Source organism: Gekko japonicus, unplaced genomic scaffold (genome assembly GCF_001447785.1).
Source record: "Gekko japonicus isolate JY-2015 unplaced genomic scaffold, Gekko_japonicus_V1.1 scaffold64, whole genome shotgun sequence".
NCBI lineage: Eukaryota > Metazoa > Chordata > Lepidosauria > Squamata > Gekkonidae > Gekko > Gekko japonicus.
This window is the reverse complement of record NW_015170277.1, coordinates 196,514-220,112: the sequence shown is the minus strand read 5'-3', so window position 1 is coordinate 220,112 and position 23,599 is coordinate 196,514. Positions and strand designations below refer to the sequence as shown.

Below are 23,599 nucleotides of genomic sequence, written 5' to 3'. Positions count from 1 at the left end.
CTGTGGAGGCCTGCTGTCTCAGCGCCCACCCTTCCAAAACACGCACGCGCGTGCGCACCCCTCACCAAACCAAATAATGCCAGCTCGGTTGCTTCTTTTATCAGAAGACGCACCCTTAAACTGGATGTGTTAACCATATGTATACTATATACTTTATGGAGCACCATTGTGCATGGTGCTTTTTAAAAAAGCAACACAATCACTTCCGGCTCCAAAGAGCTTGGCATCTAGCTCTGACCACGAGGGAAGACCACAGAATGAGGGTCCCCGACACGGTGCCTGTGGGCATCATGACATCTGCCAGAAACTTTCTTGGCACCCGCCGCCCACCCAGTTTGGTGTAGCGGTTAAGTGCGCGGACTCTAATCTGGGAGAACCGGGTTTGATTCCCCCACTCGTCTACTTGCACCTGGCTGGATGACCTTGGGCAAGCCGTAGTTCTGTCAGAGCTGTTCTTTCAAGGATAGTTTCTCTCAGAGCTCTCTCAACCCCGCCTACCTCACAGGGTGTCTGTTGTGGGGAGGGGAAGGGGAAGGAGTTTGTAAGCCGCTCTGAGACTTCGAGTGAAGGAAGGGTATAAATCCAATCTCTTCTTCTTGTGGGCACTCCATGAAATTGCTGAGTGGTCGGGTTAGAACAGATAAAAGGAAGTACTTCTTCACCCAAAGAGTGATGAACACATGGAATTCAGTGCCACAGGAGGTGGTGGCGGCTACAAGCATGGACGGTTTCAAGAGGGAACTGGATAAACATATGGAGCAGAGGTCCATCAGTGGCTATTAGCCACAAGGTATAGATAGGAACTCACAGGCTGTGGCGGGTGATGCTCTGTATTCTTGGTGCTGGGGGGGGGGGCAACAGTGGAAGGGCTCCTAGTGTCCTGGCCCCACTGCTGGACCTCCTGATGGCACCTGGTATTTTTAGCCACTGTGTGACAGAGTGTTGGACTAGATGGGCCATAGGCCTGATCCAACATTGGCATCTCTTATGTTCTTCTTCTTCAAAAAGCATGTGGGGTTGGGTGGACCTTATGCCCAGTAGGGCTTTGGATTTGCCACTGAAGAGCTGACAGGCTATGCAGATTAAGACGGTATCGTTTCATCGGCCGCTGCCACCACAGTATTTGTTTTATTCTCTCTCACTTCCCTTTCCCAGTGTATTTTTAAATTACCCCTCTTCTCCCCTGCACTTCAGCATCCACAGTGTATGTGTGGCCCTGCCTCCTGTGGCAGCCATTTTGGGGTTGAGCCCACCACCCTGCATTGGAATTCCAAAAATTCTCACAGGCTCAAAAAGGTTGGGGAACTCTGAAATAAAGGGAGGAAAAAGACATTGGCGACGGCCATTGTGAAACACATTTAAATACAGCAATTCATGCTTAGATTTTGTTTTACCACTGGGGGTCAAGGAACGGGGTTGAGCCAAAGGGTTAATTTTAAAAAACTGGGGCGTTTTTTTTTGGGGGGGGGGAATATGTGACACCAGACAGGCCGTCCCATGCAACCCATGCAAGGGAAGGAGTGCTGGGGGGGAGTGGGTGGAGACACTCCATTGTGGCTTCAGCACGGCAGAATAACCTTGTCTGCAGCAGTCAAGCATCATGGGAGCCTCTGCCCACACTGGCCGCAACACTGCCTCTCCAGTCCGCCCATGTGGGTCGTCCTCTGCACCCCGCTGCCAGCCCTTGCAGTGATGATACACCAGCTCGGAGCTTACCAGCTGCTGTCCTTTATACAGTTTCTACCTCCGGTACCTGGCATTATGTTTTATGGCACACATGACCAATGTTCCCTCTAAGCTGAGTTAGTGTGAGCTAGCTCACAGTTTTTTAGCCTCCGGCTCACATATTCTTGTCTTCGCTCAGGAAGGATTGTTCCAGAGCAAACTAATTCATGCAGTAGCCAAATCGCTCGCTCACAACTTTAATGCCAGCAGCTCACCAAGTAGAATTTCTGCTCACAAGACTCTACAGCTTAGAGGAAACATTGCACATGACCCAGCCTGACAAACTGACACTTATGTCAGATCCGGCTCTCGTAACAAATGAGTTTGACACCTCTGAGGTAATGAATACCCCTACTTCCAAATCCATTGGACAAAAAAATTCCTAAATTCCTAAAATAAGGAGAGAACTCATTTCAATATTTTTGACAGCAGCAAAGACAATCATTGCCAATACCTGGAAAAGTAAGAACAACGTGACTCTTTTGCAATGGTATGTTAAACTATGGGAACTTTATTCTATGGACAAGATCTCAGACAAGGTTTCATCCTTTCACAACTCTTCCGGACATTGTGCTTCTCAATCGAAATGGTTCCCTTTTTTAGAACACGTTTTCAGTAGTGGTATCTCCTCAACTTCTCAAGTACCACGTAAATATTATGATATATTACATTTAATATAACTTAAACAGGTTGACTGTATTGTAACTGGTACCCTGCTTACATGCATCTGTTGTGTTTACTTCTGTTTATGTCTATTTACTTTTCAATTTTTATGAAGCTTCGTTGTTGTTGTGTTGCTGTTCACTTCAAACGTGAAAATAAATTTTAAAAATTGTTAAAAAATCCGTTGGACAAATCTGTCCAAAGATCCCAGTTTGGCACCAAGAAAAAACAACAACAGTAAGCTGACAAGTATGTAAATCAAACAAGTATGGAAAGAGCAACAAACATTGTCCCAAGAAACCTGGGTTAAAATACCAGTTTACTCGGAGAGCCCTCAGAAAGCCAGGGGGTAGCATCCTTGGCTTCCAGGCTCCCAACCCGGGGATAGAGAACAGCCTGCCGTGGGACAGAAGCAAATAACTTAAATATCGCCTATGCTGGGAAAGGCCAGCAGATGATCTATATATGGCTCTAACCCATGTCATAGGATGAATGAGATTAACGGGTAAGGGTTATCTAAGGGAAGAGAACTACTTCGTTTCTTTCTAATCCAGTATACGGAACGAAAGAACAGCCAGTGCTTCTCCCATAAGAGCTAGAAGAATTTAATACGTCCACATGTGCACGTCTTTGCTACTTTTCCACTTGGTTGGGTGAAGCCTAGCATTTTGTTCCCCTCTTGAACAGACCTGTAATTCTATCAGTTAGTCGTCGTCCTTTGGCAGCAAAGTTAGTTGCCTTTCCATCCGGCATCTCGTGTAGACTTGCCTTCCTTGTCAACAGATGAGTAACAAGGTTTTCACGCAGCACAACTTTATTGCATCACTAACATGCCCAGGTATTACTTCCTTCTATGCCAAAAGGATCCCGTTTTCCCCACTAGCAACTCTTACGTAGCTAAGGTTGCTTGTGCACAGACAGCTCCTGAAGCCCATCCGGAAATAGAATGACAATCCTCCAGCAGACAGGAAGCTCGGATGTTCTAGTATTGTGTTTCTTGGCTTAGAATGCTCATTCATATTTTAATCCTGTTCTCTGCGGTCAGGGGTTAAATATCTGCTGTGTCATTTGCCTTCTTCAACAGAAGCATCGGGCCAAACCACTACAACAAAACCCACTTTATCCTCAAGCTTTTACTACAGGCTTCATTCAAACCATACCATTAAAGGGGAAACGCTCAACAAAGCTGCAAGCCTAATCTGAAAGATCAGTTGGTGACACAGGAACCCCTATGAGCCTGTTAATTCACAACAAATGGTATTGGGATCCAGTCCACCTACAGGCAACCCCATAGCTAGATGATTTTCGTGGGGGGCTACTAGGGGGCATGACATCACTTCTGATGTCACAAAAATAATAAAATAAAATCGAAATAGAAGAGCGTGGATCAAGGGCTCTCCTAGCGCTGCTCCTGGCCAGACTGAGCAGGAGTGGTGGCAGCTCCCCCATCCAGCCTGGCCTCTCTGGTGCCACGCTGCACTGGCCATGCAACACCCCCGTCTGGCATGGTGAGGGTTGGGGCGCTGCAGATTCCGGAGGGGGCGCTGCCCCCACCACCCCTGCCTAGCTACGGCCCTGCCTACAGAACATTTTCCTTGTGGGAAGCGCTCACTCTGCAACTTTACAAGCGGCATATGATGAGAAACAATACCCTCTCAATACTTTCATCGCGTAGCTTTGTCTGGGTTGTATATGTTATTAAGTGTCCTTGTGAGAAGTTGCGTGTTGGCAAAACCATTAGGAAACTGAGAATATCCATCTTTAAAGAACAGGTCCCTTTTGGTTCAGCACTTTCTACAGCACAACCATGGTCCAACAGACTTCACATTTTGGCCTCTTTTTTAGTTCTGAATGCCATTGTGATCAAGTGATATCGAGAAAAGAAGCAGAGTGCTCAGATATGAAGCTGCCTTATACTGAATCATACCATCAGTCCATCAATGTCAGTGCTGTGTACTCAGCAGCTCTCCAGGGTCTCAGGCAGAGGTCTTTCACATCATCTACTGCCTGGTCCTTTTAAGGAGTTTGTAAGCCGCTCTGAAGGAGCTGCGGTGGCTCAAGTGGTTAAGATGCTGAACTGCAGGCTGTGGAAGGTCAGTAGTTCAGCAGTTCGAGACCCGAGTGTGCCGCATGACGGAGTGAGCTCCCGTCTCTAGTTCCAGCTCCTGCCAACCTAGCAGTTCGAAAGCAAGAAATTGCAAGTAGATAAATAGGTACCACTTCGGTGGGAAGGTAACAGCGTTCCGTGCGCCTTGGTGTTTAGTCATCCTGGCCACATGACCACGGAAACGTCTTTGGACAGCGCTGGCTCTTCGGCTTGGAAACGGAGATGGGCACCACAAACCTAGAGTCAGATTCGATTGGCTTTCGAGCAAGGGAACCTTTACCTTTACCTTTTTAAGCCGCTCTGAGACTCCAAGTGAAAGGCGGGGTATAAATCCAATCTCTTCTTCTTCTAAGTGGGGATGCTGGGGATTGAAACTGGGACCTTGTGCATGCAAAACAGAGGCTCTTCCACTGAGCCTGACAACTTTGGTCTCTCGTGGGTTAAATGAAAGTACTGAATTGCTATCGCTTATATGAGATAAAAGCAGATTCAGGTGGGTAGCTGTGTCGATCTGAAGCAGCAGACCAGTTTGAATTCAGTGGCACCTTTAAGACCAAAAACGTTTTATTCTGGGTATAAGCTTGTATGTGTGAACCTTATTCTATGAGATAAAAACCAGCCAGACCATCACATTTCTCTTTCTCAGAGTCTGCTGCTGTGGGAACTGCTTTGGCTATACAATTTTACAGGTTACTTGTGTATTTTTTTTCCTAATTGTGGAAGTTTTGTTTCCATATATTGCAACTGTATATTATCAGAGACCTTCTCATGGATTTGTGGTCCCAGATCCACTTATGCACTTTTTATATGCTCAAGTGTTGAATGTATTTTTACCAAGTCTCTTAATTCTTTTTTTTATGGTCATTTATTTTTTCTTGTTGCTTTAATTTACATTCTTATGGGCCCCCCTCTGAAGGAGTATATGTGAAACATCAGGACAGTATAACCAAATAGAAGAAGAGCTGGTTTTTATACCCCACTTTTCTCTACCCTAAGGAGTCTCAAAGTGGCTTACGATTTTGTCTTCCCTTCCTCTCCCCAGAACAGGCACCTTGTGAGGTAGGTGGGGACTGAGAGAGTCCTGAGAGAACTATGACTGGCCCAAAGGTGACCCAGCAGGCTTCATGTGGAGGAGGGGTGGGGAATCAGACTCGGTTCTCCAGGGTTCTCCAGACTAGAGTCCGCTGCTCTTAGCCACTACAGAAGCAGAAGACGCAGAAGAAGCAGCGGTGGCAGAGGCGGAGGAGATTGGATGTATACCCCGCCCTTCACTACCCAGAGGAGTCTCAGAGCGGCTTACAAACTCCTTTCCCTCCCCCTCCCCACCACAGACACCCTGTGAGGTGGGTGGCGCTGAGAGAGCTCTGACAGAAACGGCTGTTTTTCAGGAACAGCTCTGACAGGACTATGGCTTGCCCAAGGTCACCCAGCAGCTGCAAGTGGAAGAGTGGGGAATCAAACCCGGTTCTCCCAGATTAGAGTCTGCACACTTCACTACACCAAAATGGCTCAGTACACCTTGCTGGCTCTCCTTAATTCTTCTTCCCACTGCACCACTGTTCTTTTGTTTTTTGCTCCATCTTTGGTGCCCCCCTCTTTTCTTGCATTATGAACTCACAGGCGTTAAGGCCAGGAGAGTAAACCAAGGACATCAGGGACAGGAAATCTAAGCCAGAGAACCAGCAGGTAGTGAGGAACAAGCCAAAAATCAGATCCAGTGGGAGGCTGTGTGCTCCACTGCTGAAAGATCCCCTTCCTGTCCCGCTGCCCTCTCAGTTCTGCATGCAAAGCCAGATAAGGAAGTCTGCCCCCTTTGCTAGTCTCTACACTTGTGCACTAGTCTAGGTCCTTCCAAAAACTACAAAAAAAAAAAAACTGGATTGAAGAGTTAGGCACTTTAAAAAATCAATTCCAAGACTATTTGTAGAGCAGGTCCCTTTAAGAACAACTGTCACGCAGAGTTGTTCCTTTAAAAAAAACCTTCCTTTTGTTTCTGCAACTACAAAGTGGATGCATGAGATAAACGCAACTGGCTCCAGGAACAAAAAAGAGATACAGGGAGACCAACCCACACCTCTTACTAGGCACGTATTAACTGTAATACATGAGCACTGCTAAGTAAAGCAGCTGATCTATCTAGACCAACATTGTTTATGCAAGGCGGCAGTGGCTCTTCTGAACCTCAGACAGAGGTCTCCTTCCAGCCTTGTCATCACCCAAGTTTATTTTTAACCACAGGTGCCAAGGAATGGAACTTGGGACTTTCTGCGTAGGCTCTGCCCCTGAATGTAGGATTGAAATGAGCCAGAATGGAAGATCAGAGTGTGTCGTTTTAAAAAAATCTCCAGATGTCTACCACTGTCTATCACACTGCGCCTCCCACACACCTGGTAGGATTTCATTACCACAACTAATTAGCATGCTAGCTAGTAAATGAGAGCTTCCATGAATTCCATGGATTTGACTGTTATCCAGAAGCAGGAACCTCTCATCTCTTGCTAAGACTGTAATTCATTACACACACCACAGCATAAGTTTAGAATGCATACAGAACACATGAAACCAATTATATGTGGGGCCAGGATGACAAAGGCAACAATCCTTCTTTTATCTACCCAAACATACTCTTCTGAGCGGCGAAAAGAAATAATAATAAAAAATCTGATGGTACAATGCCACGAAAAGGAACGTTCCGTTTACTGCCCTTCTCTTAGCTAAAGAGAGGGTGTGCATTTGTGGAGAGAGATCTTTAAATCACCTCACCCACAGGCCTCTGTATTTCCAGCTAGGTCTGTGTGTCTGAAGGTAACTTGATTTTTGGCTGAATCAAAGTTGGACAGGTATGATTATTTCCAAGAGACTGATACCATTAACCCTGTCACTCACAGACACACACAGACTAAACTAGGGGTGGCCAAACTTGCTTAATGTAAGAGCCACATAAAATAAATGTCAGATGTTTGGGAGCCACAAGACATGAACAAATATTACATGTTTTTACTGGGAAATATGCAAATTTGCTTTTTATTAACATTAAAATGGGACTGCCAAAATAACAAAGGCGATAAAAGCAGATATTGATAATGATATTTATTTCTCCAATGATATTTGTTTGCTAATGATATTCAGCTTCCCCAGCTGCCCTGCCGGGAGCCGCACAGTTTGGTCACCTCTGGACTAAACTGGATAATGCAGTATCATGCATCCTGAATAGGGCTGCCAAGCCGCGACGGGGGATCCGCACGTCTTCACAGGATTCCTGCCGCGGGGGACAGCGATATGCGTTGCACCGCCGTCACTAGGATGTGACGCTATGCGTTGCTCTGGCAATGGGACTCCAAACAGCCCCGTTGCCAGAGCGACGCGTAGCGTCACATCCTGGCGACGGCGGTGCAACGCGTATCGCTGTCCCCCGCGGCAGGGATCCTGTGAAGACGTCCGGATCCCCCGCCGCAGCTTGGCAGCCCTAATCCTGAAACAAACAGTGAGAAAAAAGTCGTGAGAGTCTGACCCACAAGTCAAGATAGTCAACAAGACTTACAAAGAAAATATTTTCTATATATTGTTGCCAATAAACACTACATAACAATAAACAAATGCCATCAGATCATAAGAAAATCCTTGTATACGAATGCATCAACATCGTCTCCGGATTTTAGAACAACGTTTCAAAAAACAGATCTTCCTCATCAAATATTCTATAAAGTCGTACAAGAGCTTTCATGCTCATGAAGTGTTATAAGAATCGGGGGAAATAATGCATTTAGTGGTAGGACGCTGGTCTCAAAAGTATTCAGGCTGCAAACATGCTACTCAGTTCTCAGGCATCTTCAGCATACGTACCTTTCAACAATGTAGAAAGCTGTTAGAAAATAACCTCTGTGTGGTAGGAATGACTGTACAGAGAACAAAACCCTATTCATAAGCAGTGTAGACTACAAAGCAGGGCTGGTCAAATGTGGCCACAAGAACTCCTATGCAAGCCCCGTGGGAATAAACAGCACATTTATTTCAATATCTTCACTCATCTCTATTTATTATATGGGTACATGCAGGATACATTCTCAGCTGATGGCCGCAGTAGTCTATATTTATGCTCTGATCCAATCGTCATGATCCTCCCCGACCCGCTCGGAATCCCCAGGGAAGGAGCAACGGTTGGCGACTGAGGAGGGCCAGAGGGACGACGGAGGGCCTGGCACTGCAGAGCCACCTGTGGACAGCGCCTCCTCAATGCCAGGGGCCACCCTTCCAAAGCCCGTGGGGGAAACCTCGCCACCAGCCCCGGAGATAATCACCAGGCCTCTGCCATGCTGGACTAGAGCCTGGCCCTGGAGCCCCCCAGGACCCTCTCCCAATCTGCAGGAACATCTGAACCAAAGTGGCACAGAGGAGGCAAAGTACCAGGTTGGCTGCACACAACCCCATGGTGCAGGTAGAAGAGGAGAAGAAGAGATTGGATTTATACCCAATTCACTACCCAAGGGAGTCTCAGAGAGGCTTACAAACTCCTTTCCCTTCCCCTCCCCACAACGGCCACCCCTGTGACGCAGTGTTCTCTCTAAGTTGAGTTAGTGTGAGCTAGCTCACAGTTTTTTAGCCTCCGGCTCACACATTTTTCTCTTAGCTCAGAAAGAATGGGTCCAGAGCACACTAGTTTATGCAGTAGCCAAATCCCTCACTCACAACTTTAACACCAGTAGCTCAGAAAGTAGAATTCTTGCTCACAAGACTCCACAGCTTAGAGGGAACACTGCCTGTGAGGTAGGTGGGTCTGAGAGAGCTCTGACAGAAACTGCTCTTTTCCAACGACAGCTGTGCCAAAACCATGGCTTGCCCAAGGTGCAAGTGGAGGAGTGGGGAATCAAACTCGGTTCTCCCAGATTAGAGCCCGTGCACTTAACCACTACTCCAAACTGTCTCTCAAAGCAATGCGCTGAGAGTGATTCTTTGCAGGATCCTGGCCAGTGCACAGAGCTGCCTCAGGAACTCCAGCCCCTGTCAGCAATGCTGCTGGGCCCAATCACCTCCCAGCCTCTATAAGCCCGGTCCTGGGAAGACACAGCCTTGCAAGATCAACCCGTTCACAAAGCCATAGCCCTTCACCTTGCCTGCCAGATGCCGCTCTAGACGCTGCGCGTTCCTGCACACCAGACCCTGCTCAGTGATCATCTGCAGCTAGAGCTGGAACAGCAATTAAGGAGATATATGTGCAGACACTCCTCCACTTGCACCTGCTGGATTACCTTGGGCAAGCCATAGTTCTGTCAGAGCTGTCCTTGAAAAAGAGCAGTTTCTGTCAGAGCTCTCTCAGCCCCACCTACCTCACAAGGGTGTCTGCTGTGGGGAGGGGAAGGAGTTTGTAAGCTGCTCTGAGGGAGAACATCAGGGCCCTGCAGGACCTCTTACAGTTCCGCAGGGCCTGTAAAACGGAGCTCTTCCACCAGGCCTTCGATTAGGAGCTGCCACTGACAAAATGAGCCATCGGAACATCTAATGGCCCTTATGACACACCGTGGGATACTGCCTTCTCTTATCGGATTATGAATAGAAACCGCTGCCAGTTGTAGAGTCTATATCAGTTTATTATGTTGTTCATGTGATTTTATTGTATTTATTGTTTTATCCTATTTTAGCTGTGTATGCCGCCTTGAGCCAGCTTGTCTAGCTAGGCAGGATATAAATTGAAAGTAATAAATAAATAAATTCTTCTTTGAGGGTGGGGGAAATTATGTTCTGTGGGCATAAAACCTTGTGCCCATGGAAATGTTGGTCTGGATCCAAGCTACTGGATGCAGGAATCTGCAGAACTCACATACATGTACCCATGAATCTATACACATGAAGCTGCCTGGTATTGAATCAGACCCCTGGGACTCCATCAACGTCAGTATTGTCCACTCAGACTGGCAGCTGCTCTCCAGGGTCTCAGGCTGAGGGCCTTCACATCACTTACAACCTGGTCTTTTTAACTAGAGATGCCGGTGATTGAACCTGGGATCTTCTGCATGCAAAGCAGAGACTCTTCCACCGAGCCACATCCCCTCTCCAACTCAGTGTGCTGACAAAACAGCATGCTTGCTAAATCCTGGCATCACTTAAACCTCTGACATAAAAATACAAAGATATTTTACAGAAAACATAGATGTCTCGGAAAGAACTTAACAGAAAGGTTGGGAAACAATGGGACAGAAAAATTAACGGCTGATCTCCAAAAAGCCACTGCTCAGGCCAGAAAAACCTCACCCCAAACCTATTACATGCTCTCATAACAAACTTCTGTGGTGCTCACAATACACAAATTGCTTTACGGTAATTACTTTGTCTTCGAAAGCTTGTAAAATGCTGTAATGGCCCGCTTATGCTGCTAGTAATTTTTCCCATTTTTGCATTCTTATTCTCTTTGTAAACATTCTCTTTTACTGAGTAAGATTCCCCAGACATGCTTGTCACATTCTGGCGGCATCCTTCCCCAGAAGACGGCCACCTGAGTGACAGAGAACAACATCCTTAGTTTGTGAAGTCCAAACCCTTTTTCTCCAAACTTTGAGCACTGACCATTGGCTATTCCTCTCTAACAAGGGAAACGTTAGCTGTCCATCAAGGTGACCCCCCCCCCCTCCGAGTCCAAGGTAAGAGGTGGGAGCTCTGTATCCTCTGGTAAAATCCAAGAACAGAGGAACTTCCATGCGTTTCTCCACTGGAGCACTCAAAAGGGCTGGTTTTGCTTCTGCAAAGCGGTATCCACCCCAGGCCATGGGTGGAGGCACTCAGGATTTTTTGGAAATGAAATAAGTGCAATTTACTAGGGATCAGTATAGTTAGCCAGATTAGTGTTTCTTTTCCTTTGCAGTGCAAGCACTGCATTCCATTCCATATTTTCCTCCGCTACCCTTGGATCTTTTCAAGCAATCCTTGCTCATGCTTTCTCCCTTTTGCTTTTCCCAACAAAACTCCTGCCGGGAACACTTCATTTTTTTCTTTCAGTACTTTTCCAAGAGATGCACCTCAGCTTGGTGTAGTGGTCAAATGTGCGGATTCTAACCTGGGAGAACCGGGTTTGATTCCCCACTCCTCCACTCGCAGCTGCTGGATGACCTTGGGCAAGCCATAGTTCTGATAAATGCTGTCCTTGAAAGAGGCAGTTTCTGTCAGAGCTCTCTCAGCCCCGCCTACCTCACAGGGTGTCCGTTGTGGGGAGGGGAAGGGAGAGGAGTTTGTAAGCTGCTCTGAGACTCCGAGTGAAGGGTGGGGTATAAATCCAATCTCTTTTTCTTCATCAACAAAGTATTTCCAAGTTGGAGGGTCAGAAAGGACCTCTATCCCCTCCATCTGTAGTCTCCAGGGAACAACAGCAACTTGAGCTTATAACTGGTAAAGACTCTGGAGGAGAAGGAATCATTTCACTCTTTGGCTATTCCATTTACCACAAGCACTACTGTTTATTTCTCTAGAGATCAATGTACAGGGAGGGGCAGTGGCTCAGTGGTAGAGCATCTGCTTGGCATGCAGAAAGTCCCAGGTTCAATCCCTGGCATCTCCAGTTTAAAAAATCTAGGCAGTGAGTGATGTGAAAGTCCTCTGTTGTAGAGCTGCTGTCAGTCTGAGTAGACAATACTGACTTTGATGGACCAAAGGTCTGATTCAATATAGGGCAGGTTCATGTGTTCATCTGTACGTGACACCTGTTACAGGGTAAGTAAACAGGTTCCCTGCCCCAAAGAATTTGCTGTCTAAATTTCAGTAGGGGTAGTTACAACCAGGGGTCATTTAGTAGAAAAAGAGGTGCAGGAGCTCATTAGCATAACTTATTTGCATATGCCACACCCCCTGACATCACCGGAAGTGTGCCAGAAGGCAACACCTACCGCTCAGGCTCCACAGGACTGTTTTGGATTGCTAGCTATGGGGGGGGGGATGTGCAGATCTGTCCTTGCAGAGGAGGGACAGCTTGTACCTGAATAAAACTTGGTCTTAAAGGTGCCACTGGACTGTTTTGGATTGCTAGCTATTGGTGGTGGTGGGGAACGTGCAGATTTGTCCCTGCAGAGGAGGGAGAGCTTGTACCTGAATAAAACTTGGTCTTAAAGGTGCCACTGGACTATTTTGGACCGGGGGGTAGGGGGAGCTCTGCAACTTACCAGGCTGCTTCTTGCTCTGACTAAGGGCTGCTGGGAGCAGGGGGTGGGGAAATGACCCCTGGTTACAACTGACCGGGATAGCACAGACTAGCCTGATCTCATCAGATCTCGGAAGCTAAGCGGAGTCAGCCCTGGTTAGTACTTCAATAAGAGACCACCAAGGAATACCAGGGTAGTGATGCAAAGGCAGACAATAGCAAACCACCTCTGTCTCTTGCCTTGAAAACCCTATGAGGTCGCCATAAGTCAGCAGCGACTTGACAGTGAAAATAACAACAACAGTTGCAACAAAGAGAGGAAAGTTACAAGGGTAAGAGAAAAGGGTACGAGTATGTGCCCAAATGTAGTATATACTCAAATATACAGTACATATTAAGCTGTGTCATCCAGAGTCAGACCACTGGTCCATCTGCCTTAGTGTTGCCAGTGCAGACTGTCGATGGTTCTCCAGGGTCTCGGGCACAGAAGGGTCTTAACTCTTTTCCAGCCTGAGGATGTTTACTTGAGCTGCAAGGAAATGAATGTGGGACATTGTACATGCCAGACATGTGACCTGCCACTGAGCCATAGCCCCACCATAATGTGTGTGCCTTGTTATTTCAGTTTGGTAGAATTCAGGCTGCAACTGTGACACAGCTGGGCTATGATCTGAACCCAGGTCCAGCTCTCTCATGTACACAATCAAGCAATGGCTTTTTCCACAGGCACAACGCCTCCCCCAGGTTTTCCATGCAGTACTATCGGTAACACTGCCTAACCATCTCATCCTTTGCCGTCCCCTTCTTCTGTTACCTTCGGTCTTTCCCAGCATCAGGGTCTTCTCCAGTGAGTGCTCCCTTCTCATTGGGAGGCCAAAGTATTTGAGCTTCAGTATCTGGCCTTCCAGGGAACAGTCAGGGTTGATTTCTTTTAGGATTGACTGATTTGCTCTCCTTGCAGTCCCACTTGAAATTAAGCAAACTCCAGAGCACGATGGAAGACAGGAGTGCCTGGTATGATGTAGTCCATGGGGTCGTGAAGAGTCAGACTCCTGTGCGACTGAGCAACAACAACAACTATCCAGTTAATTACTTCTATGAGTGAGATGGGGAGAGAGCACTTGAGATAACAAAACGCTTCTCCTGCCTTTAATCAACCCACAGGACCATGCATTCTGGAAACAGTACAATGTTATGACACTACGCAAAAAGTATTCAAGGCACAAGAGAGAGCAAAAGAAAGAGACTTGATGAAAGTTACCATTTTAGTTCCTCGAGACGGTAGCATGCAAATTTATTCCAACTGTATCCACAGCAACAAGAACATGAAAACAGTTCTAGCTTCAGGCAAAACCTAGCTGGCTGGCTACTGTTTTTGCTTGAACAGCAAGACAAAGTGTACATACACAGACAAACGCAAAAACGTCCTAAGCATCTGGGCGGTTCAGCCTTCTCTCAATACACTGGAGACACAAATTTGTATATTTATAGCAAGGGTCAACTCTGAAATATGTCTTTAAAAATCATCTTTATTCCTTCATTTAATTCATTTATACACCTTTCTCCCCAACGGGGACCCAAGGCAGCTTACATCATCCTGCTCTCCTCCATTTTATCCTCACAACAACCCTGTAAGGTAGGTTAGGCTGAGAGAGTATGACTGGCCCAAGGTCTCCCAGTGAACTTCAGTGACTTTGCAAACAGATATGTGGATGGTAACACACCATCACAGCATGTCCCCCTCACAATAATCCCTATGCAACAAGAATGGCCAGACCCCCCCAACGCTGGCTGTGTGGTACTCCAAGATATGGGACCACTTCATTATGGACAAAGTGGCAGGTGTTATTTCTGACTTAGATCCTTCAATGGGGCGTACCAATTATATTGTAAGATGGTTCCCTATTTTAGAAAATTTAGAGAAGACTGTAGAAGAGATCCGACCATCTCAACGCAAAAATATTATGAGTTTCTGAAAACAGGCTGGCTTCTCTAGACAAGTTTGAAATATGATAATATTAATGTATTTTTCTTAAAGATTATGGTCACAGAAACTAAAGCTGATTGTCTTAGCATTATATTGGTAGTATAATTTTTGTTACTGTTAAGTTTTTAGGTTATATGTTAATATTCAAGTTAAGTATTGTTATTCATTGATGTTCTTGTATTATTACTATGATGTTTACCTTTCCCCCCTGTATTGCAACTGAAAAACTAATAAAAATTATTATTTTTTAAAAAAGGAATGGCCACTTTTTCCTACTATGCTTTGCAGATAGACCATTGTTCCTGTTTGGTCCCTAATTTTGCCTTTTAGAGATGCCTTTAAGTTTATACCCAGAATAAAACTTTGTTGGTCTTAAAGGTGCCACTGGACTCAGACTTTGCTCTGATGCTCCAGTTTGGTTCTTCTCAGGTTCTTCCCAAAATCTAGATAATGGCATGATGAAACCATTTTGAACCAATACAGAAATGGACTATGGATCTGTGAATGGCTACGGAACGTTAACTTTAGTCCTATAAGTAATCTGTGCACTGTATCAAAACACTTCCTGACAAACTGAGAAAATTCCCACCTTTAATTAACAGAGGAGGGAAAAGAGCAGATATTTTTAAAAGTCAGGGGCTTGCACAAAGTAATGTGTGAGCTGTTAACACTTCAGTTCGATTGAATTGTGCATATTCATTGCATAGCATAAGAAGAAGAAGAGGAGATTGGATTTATACCCCGCCCTTCACTACCCAGAGGTGTCTCAGAGCGGCTTACAAACTCCTCTCCCTTCCCCTCCCCACAACAGACACCCTGCGAGGTAGGTGGGGCTGAGAGAGCTCTGAGAGAAACTGCTCTTTTTCAAGGACAGCTCTTATCAGAACTATGGCATACCCAAGGTCATCCAGCCAGGTGCAAGTGGAGGAGTGGGGAATCAAACCCGGTTCTCCCAGATTAGAGACCACGCACTTAACCACTACACCAAACTGGCTCTCAGAACAGAGCAATACATATTTTTAGTATGATTACAGGTGCTATAATGTATCTGTTTGTTACATCTGGACACCAGGCTTCCTACCAAGAGCTAAGTCACAGTGGTATTTTATCCCATAATACTTCTGTGACTTAACCAAAAGCAAATCACTTGCCCGAGACCACCTAGTGAACTTCACGGGAGATTGGAAATTGGAACCAGAGTTTAGTCCAACACATCAGCCTCTTCTCAAAACCCACAAATTTAGTTCAGTTAGGAATCTTTCACCATTCTGTCCCAGATGATGTCCTTCTAGGAAGAGGTAAGCAACGAAGTTTCTTAATTTCCCCCCAGGAAACAAAAAGTCCATTCTCATCATATATCCAGGATGTAGCTCCATTTCGTGTACAGTTCAACATCTACACTAGTCTACAACTAAACATAAGGATTCATTTCCACTCTTTGCTATGTACATGAAGAAAAGGAAGACACTACCACTGCAACCCTTAGAACAATTTCCTGGGAGTAAGTTCCATTGAGTATAATTCTGTAGGATTCTGAGCAGACCTCTTCAGGATTGCACTGTAAATCTGCTTTCTTCAGACATTATGATAAACCACAGTCTGATCACAACCCAATTAAGCTGTGAAATCTGAATGCAGATGGTTCCAACAACAGAGTTTGGTAATTAAAACAGGATAGCAGAATAGAGTTTCTTAACCACACTTTGTACTAAACTCTGGTATGTGATGACATCTGAATTTACAAAACCACAATGTGTTGGGTAGTACAGAGAAGGTCCTCCCTGCGAAGAGGCAAGAAGCAAACAAATCAGGGTGTATGGAAAGGTTAAGATTTGTGACTTAGATCTGGTAAGTATTTACAGCATAAACCACAGTTTAAACAAAACGTTATCATACCATTTGAATGTAGCCTAAGATTTTACAGCACACTTGCCTGAAATGCACTGGAAGCTTGAATTTCTAAGGAGTGTCTAACACTGAAAACAACTGATGCTGGATGTGGTAGCAAGTACTAAAGACAAGCCCAAGTTTGAGCACTAAGAACGGAATGCATGCTAATGAGCCCATGCTCCAAAGGCTTCTAATGATATAATGAAAATGAAGCATCTAAGTGGGAGACAGCTATTTTTGGGTGTGGGGGGGGAGGTCAGTTCTGATAGTTTTCTGACTGACTAGATAGGTCAACTGAAAGAACGTTCTCTCTCCTTCAATGTTTCAGCCAACTGTATGTGGATAAGCACATGCTTCGGAAAGTTGCTAGCAAGATCAGCATAGTAACCCTGCAGGCTAATCTTCAGACAAGTCTAAAGCCTCTTCTTGTTAGCTTTCAGAACACATTCTATCAGTAAAATAGTTAAGAAGTTCCATTATTTAGGAGGAAGATTTCAATTAGTTCCCCATCCCTGTCCCCAGAAATGTCTCTGCCCATTGCAAAAAAAAAAAGCAGCAACTCTCTCTCCTACCAGAGCTACAAAAATTAGCTGAAGGGAAGGAATTAGTCTTTTAGAAGATTAACAAGAGAGCTACTCTAATACTTGGGCAATCTTTGAACTCCTTTAACATCTATAATTTATGCTTCTATGGTTTAATATCCCTGTATAATCTATGGAATTGTTCTGAATATGCCAGGAACTGCTCAAAATGCAAAGCAAATAGCCAAGTTAATGGGGAGCCGGAGCTGCTAATATGGATGAAGAAAAAGAATAATAATACTTCAGACTGGTATTCTTCACTTTTGTGATTTCCTCCTGCTCCACACCCTTGACCTGAAACCTGGATATAACTGGCATGAAGGACAGGGCTTATTCTGGTGCTAACTAAGATTGGTGGTTCACAGTTAACTCCCCCAGTGGCTCAAAATACGCCTTGGGAAAGCTGAGATCACCCACCAGTGTGTTATTACGACACACTTCATTTAAATACTAAAAAAAAAAAAAATCTTTTTGCAGCTGAGGCGGCTGGGAACATGTTAACCCAGTACCATTCCCAAGGATTTAACAAAATAGTTACACCCAAATATTCCCCACTGTAATGCCAAAGGTGTTCTGGGATGGTTGGCCCAGGCTAGCCCGATCTGGTTAGATCTTGGAAGCTACGGAGGCTCAGCCCAGATAGTACCTGGATGGGAGATCACCAAAAGAGTCCAGGGTTGCTATGCAGAGGCAGGCAATGGCAAACCACCTCTCTCTTGCCTTGAAAAACCCAGGGCTCTACTGGTAGCAGGAGCAGGAAACTGATGACATCTTCCACCACCATGAATGCCAAAGAAGAAGTAGAAGAGATTGGATTTATACCCCACCCTTCACCACCCAAAGGAGCCGGTAGAGAAAGAGGTACTTTTCTCCCTTTCTCAGAAGACAAGAACTCGTGGGCACTCCATGAAATTGCTGAGCGGTCGGGTTAGAACTGATAAAAGGAAGTACTTCTTCACCCAAAGAGTGATTAACATATGGAATTCACTGCCACAGGAAGTGTGTCAGCAAGCTGCCAATGTTTTTTTCCTTCCTTCATGTATGCGCATGGTTGCTTTCGCTTTCATATGTAGACCTGGTGATGCGCTTAATTGCTTAGCTGCTGGAACGTCTATATCTCTCAAGGCCACAGGTGGACCTCTGTTGTTTGAAGGTGGTGGCTACAAGCATGGACGGCTTCAAAATGGAGCAGAGGTCCATCAGCGGCTCTTAGCCACAAGGTATAGATAGAGACTCTGGGGAAAGTGATGCTCTGTCTTCTTGGTGCTTGGGGGGGGGTCAACAGTGGGAGGGCTTCTGATGTCCTGGCCCCACTGGTGGACCTCCTGATGGCACCTGGTGTTTTTGGCCACTGTGTGACAGAGTGTTGGACTGGATGGGCCTTTGGCCTGATCCAACATTGGCGTTTCTTATGTTCTTATGTCTCCGAGCGGCTTACAAACTCCTTTCCCTTCCCCTCCCCACAACAGACACCCTGTGAGGTAGGTGAGGCTGAGAGAGCTCTCTCGAGAACTGCTCTTTCAAGGACAGCTCTGACAGAACTATGCCTTGCCCAAGATCATCCAGCCAGGTGTAAGTGGAGGAGTGGGGAATCAAACCCGGTTCTCCCAGATTAGAGTCTGCGCACTTAACCACTACACCAAACTGGCCAGAATAAGACAAAAGTGTCTTAACATCTTGAGCGGTGAAGGACTTGCATTTCTATTTTAACTACAGGTAAACATTTAAACCAGGTTTTTAAAGTGGTAGTTACAAGGAAAAGAGAGAGGGAAGAAAGCTGTGGACTTTGATGACAGGAAGAAGGTGGAGACAATCTAGCAGATGCTGATTACTGGGGTTCTTGCAAAGGATGCTGGGTTAGGGTTCCTCCAGCAAGACCCTCACAATATTCTTATACAAGAATGTGGACTTATTATCGCTTAACACCGCTAATTATGCTTTTAACTGTTAACAGATCTTAAGCATGTCATCCTGTAATTTCACAAACATCAGTGGACCACAGAAACAGAAAAAAATTAAGGGGGGAAGCAGCCTACTACTGTTTTAAGGTACTAAGAAATAATATAACTTTAGTTTTTTTCGAGGCTCTTTTTCTCACTTGCAGCATGAAGTACAACATAGGAAAGCATCTGAATCACGACAGAGGAATGGCCATTCCCACTGTTCTGCAATTTAACACACTGTCATCATCAGAAGTTACAGGACCTGCTTTACCACTTATTGGGAAATGCGGTGAATCACTACCCTTTCTGGAATGGGTTGAAGGGCAGAACTCTGTGTGTGGCTGCTCAGAAGTAGATCCATATGTCAATGCTCACTTGAGTTAACACGGGGCTCTATTCACGCAAACCTGATTTGGCATATTTCCATTTTAAAAATCAGGGGCTGCAGACATTTGAAAGATCCTTTACGCATGCAGATACACTCTCACACTGCACAATATTCTGTGGCACAGAGACTGTACTATGAGGAAGGGGGAAAGGACAGATCAAACCTCTTCTGGCTAACACTGCTGGGATTAAATTAATCACAAAACCAACCGGGAAGGGAGAGTGTAAATTTACAAATGAAAAGGTGGAAACCCTCCCCCAAAATTTCTAAGACAAGTAATGATACTCACAGGAATATATTAAATATATTGAATATGTAAACACGTACAGCACTTCAAAATAATGTAACACACTTCATAAAGTCACACAATCCACAGAATGACGATTCTTAAAGTGATACAATCCAAAATAGTCCCACAAGCACAAGCCCTCCTAGGGGCAATAACAGTCCATGGAGAAAATACTGTCCAATATACCCCGACGGTATCATATGTAATATTAAGACTGTTTCGAAGACAATCCTTCATCAAAGGGTATAGTGAGTCAAGGTATTTTGAATTTATTTATTTATTTATTATTCAAATTTATACCCCGCCCTCCCCCGTAGGGCTCAGGGCGGCTTACAGGGCAAGATAGTCTTGCGACAATAAAACCCCAATACAAATAACAGTATATCTTCATTATAAAAACATTTTATAGAATTAAAACCCATCCTATCTCACATAAAGTGCTTGGTGATGACTAAACTCCAAACCCAAGATGGTGGGACAGTTTCAACAATTTTTGACCGACAGACTATAGTGTCACGATGTTGCAAAGATCTTCTCAGGGCTCTTCTCAGGGCCTCTTCAACTCCCCCCCAAGATGGTAACATAATAGGGGGGGCAGCAGCCCCTACTCAAAAGCCTGGTGGAAGAGCTCCGTCTTGCAGGCCCTGCAGAACTGCATCAAATCCCGCAGGGCCCGGATCTCCCCCGGGAGCTCATTCCACCAGGTAGGGGCCGCTACCGAAAAGGCCCTGGCCCTTGTGGCGGCCAATCTTGCATCCCTGGGGCCTGGGATGGTTAACAGGTTTTGGGCCCCAGATCGCAGTGCTCTTGGGGGAATATACGGGGAAAGGCGGTCCCTCAGGTAGGTTGGACCCAGACCATATAGGGCTTTATAGGTGAGAACCAGCACTTTGAAGCGAATCTGGTACGCTATTGGCAACCTTTCAGCACAGGCTGTATGTGGTCCCTTCTAGAGAGACCCATTAACAGCCTGGCCGCAGCATTCTGCACCAGTTGCAGCCTCCGGATTTGTGACAATGTAGAGACCATTGCAGTGGTCCAAGGCCTCTTAGCAAATTCACAACTCAATTGTATCAAATCTAGGCCAAAAAGACTGAAGAGCTAGTAGTAGCCTTTAAACACAACTGTGTGCAACCAAAAGCATGCCTGGATCACGAGGGCTGGCTAGGGACCAACACATTCATCAGAGACTCCTTGAACACCATGTTTATTCTCTTCATTCCGTACCTTATTGAACAACTGACCTGGTAAACTTCACTGCAGTGCAAAAGACTCTCCTCCATTTTAAAATTTGAAGTCTTATTATACTTACTAAGGCGTTTTTTCAGCGTGACAGCAAATTTTGATACACAACAACAGGGGCGAACTTCTTGCCATTACTTTCCAAGGTTCAGGAATATACAACTAACAGAAGAAATCTTTTTCTACAGCCAGAAGCATACTGTTTTAAAGAAACAAAGCCTGGATGTCTCTTACTAAATTCTTCCATTGAGCCTGTGGGATCATCACTCAGTTCTGGTATATGCAGACAGCTAAATATCTGACAGCAATTAGACCCTTACAGATTGCATAGATTAAGTTACCATGTTATTAAGGGTTATATAAAAAGATATGCAAAGCATTCCTGTTTTGCACAAATTATAATATCCAAAAAGAAAAAAAAACACAATCCTTTCATCGCTTTCTCATGTACTCATCTATAACGTTATAACTCACTCTCTCTGTACAAACTTGTGCTGTCAATTTTCTCCTTTTGCATTTAGTAAATGTTTACAGTGGAAGCACTGCTTGCTAAAATTTGGGTTCAGACGATGCACACCCTTTAAAAAAACACAAGAACACTACAGCACTATGGAAACATCCTTTCTCAAACACATAATTTCAGCTAGTACCTGAATTTTATCACAAACTATTCAGCTATAAACCTTTCTAACATCTTCCCCCTTGGAGAACAAGAATTATCCCAATTTATAGGTACAGGCACAAACAGGTTTATTTGTACCATGCACACCATGACAGAGAAGGCTCCAAATGTTTAGTTTGAACTATTAAGCAATAGAGAGCTTCTAACACGGACATTAGACATGAAAGGGCCTCTTGATTTACCTGCCTACCTGCTTATCCAACCGAGGGATGCACTATTTGTCCTTCACACATACACCTCCCACACCAAGCAGAAGCACAATCTCTTAAAATGAAACTGAAAATCTGAAAAAGTCAACTGTGACTAAGAAACACATTAAGTCATCAGAAAGTAATACCAAAAAAAAAAAACCCCAACACAAAACCCTAGCAGTCTTGATGTCCTGCACCTTGCAATAAAAGGTATACATAATTCAGGACTCTTTACCTTGACAATCTCAAAAGGGATTTTCGGCAGCTCTGCAAGAACACCCCTAATCTCTTAATGCTCGTGGCAGGAAGTCGAGATTTCTTCTGTGCCCTGTGGCCGCCAATGTTCCCACCCACGACTGATGTCATGCAGCAGACTGCACACCAGTTGATTGCTGCATCTCTCCACCCAGTTCAAATAGCACTGCCTGCCTCAGCTAAGTTGCTTTTTGTGTCAGAATAAAATCCGAGTTCGGTGACACCTTTTGTGTCAGGAGGCAGTCAGCAGAGAAACGCCTTTGTTTACACCAGCAGCAGTCTGTACTGTAGACTGGAACACTCCAAGCGGCTCCCGGCCATGAGGAGGGCTCCAGTCTCTCGGCGCCTGTCTAACTCCAAATGTGTTGGGCGCACAGGATCATCGCCAGCAAAACCTGCTGCCACCACCCTAGGCAATGTCAGATCACACGACTTCACGCCTCTGTGCGACTCAATTAGCATGCTGACAGACTGCCCTCCCACCTACCCCAGTGACCCTCTATGTTCCTCAGAATACTATGAAATGCAGAAGGATGCCCACAAGTCCCCCCACACTACCCATACCCTGTCTGAAAAGCTACAGAACATTCCTTCCACCCCCCCAGCCTGGCAGACTATGGGGAGAGAAACACTTAACAGCTTGGGGAAACCCTTCTTTCAAAAACATTAGTCCGTATCTGTTGAAGAACAAGGATTGTGACCCTAACCTGAGGGTGGGGCACTTCAGGTGTTGGAGGAATCAGCCTACTTAGACACGCACCCCTGATCAGCCCTTCCAGACTCAGGTCCCAGCAGTCAACCTCTGCAGCTGGGAAATGACACTCAGATCAGAGATCCCTCCAAATGCAACTCATCTGAAATACAAAACACCCTCCCCCCCCAAAAAAGAAGTCCACTTCCTCACCCTCAGTCCCATCAAAGTAATGTAGACCGCTGAGAAAGTCACACCGTAACCCGAAGACGGATCGCCTTCCACTATCGCCTACCAAACTGGGCCTACGGAGTTTCCCCATGTCACCCTTAGAAAGCAAACACCGACCCCTCCCCACCACCACGCAAAACCGCATGCGAGTCCCCCCCCCCCCCAGCACATCTTCATTTTGCACTCAACATTCCCCATGTGCCAGTGAGGAAGGCAGAATCCCCCCTGCCAAATGCCTGCCAGGCACAGCCTACGACCCCCAGCCCGGAAAATGGGGGTACATATTCCCCCGCCCAAAATCCATCGCCGCCGGACAAAGAATGCTGCAGGACACAACAGCACCTGACGACGGCCAATGGAACCTGTCAGATGACAACAATATAGGTATTTTTTTTTAAAAAAAAAAAAAACCTTCCAAGAGAGAGAAGGGGGGGATCGGGGCCCAGAGCTTCCACCTGAGAAGACAATAGAGGGGGGGGGTTCCTAGACAAGCATGGCAGAAGATGCCTCTCTTTTTTTTTTTAACACCCTCAGCCTTTAAGATGGGGGACCCGGGTGGCGTGAGAAAGGCATGTGCAACATCCCCTCTCACCAGACAATGAAGGGGGAACCCTG

General features: G+C 45.6%; 1 protein-coding gene across 13 annotated transcripts in view; it reads right to left on the bottom strand.

The window, feature by feature from the left end:
- Window positions 1-23,599, bottom strand: part of CLIP1 (CAP-Gly domain containing linker protein 1) — a 139,780-nt gene that overhangs the window by 115,663 nt on the left and 518 nt on the right. The window contains exon 1 of one of the 13 annotated variants that reach the window (XM_015417691.1): window positions 22,043-22,113. The exons of 11 other annotated variants lie outside the window; for them this stretch is intronic. The gene's annotated coding sequence lies outside the window, so the exon portion shown is untranslated. Of the gene's footprint in view, window positions 1-8,338; window positions 8,418-22,042; window positions 22,114-23,599 lie in introns of those variants that run through there. One more of the 13 variants, XM_015417692.1, reaches the window with a different exon arrangement.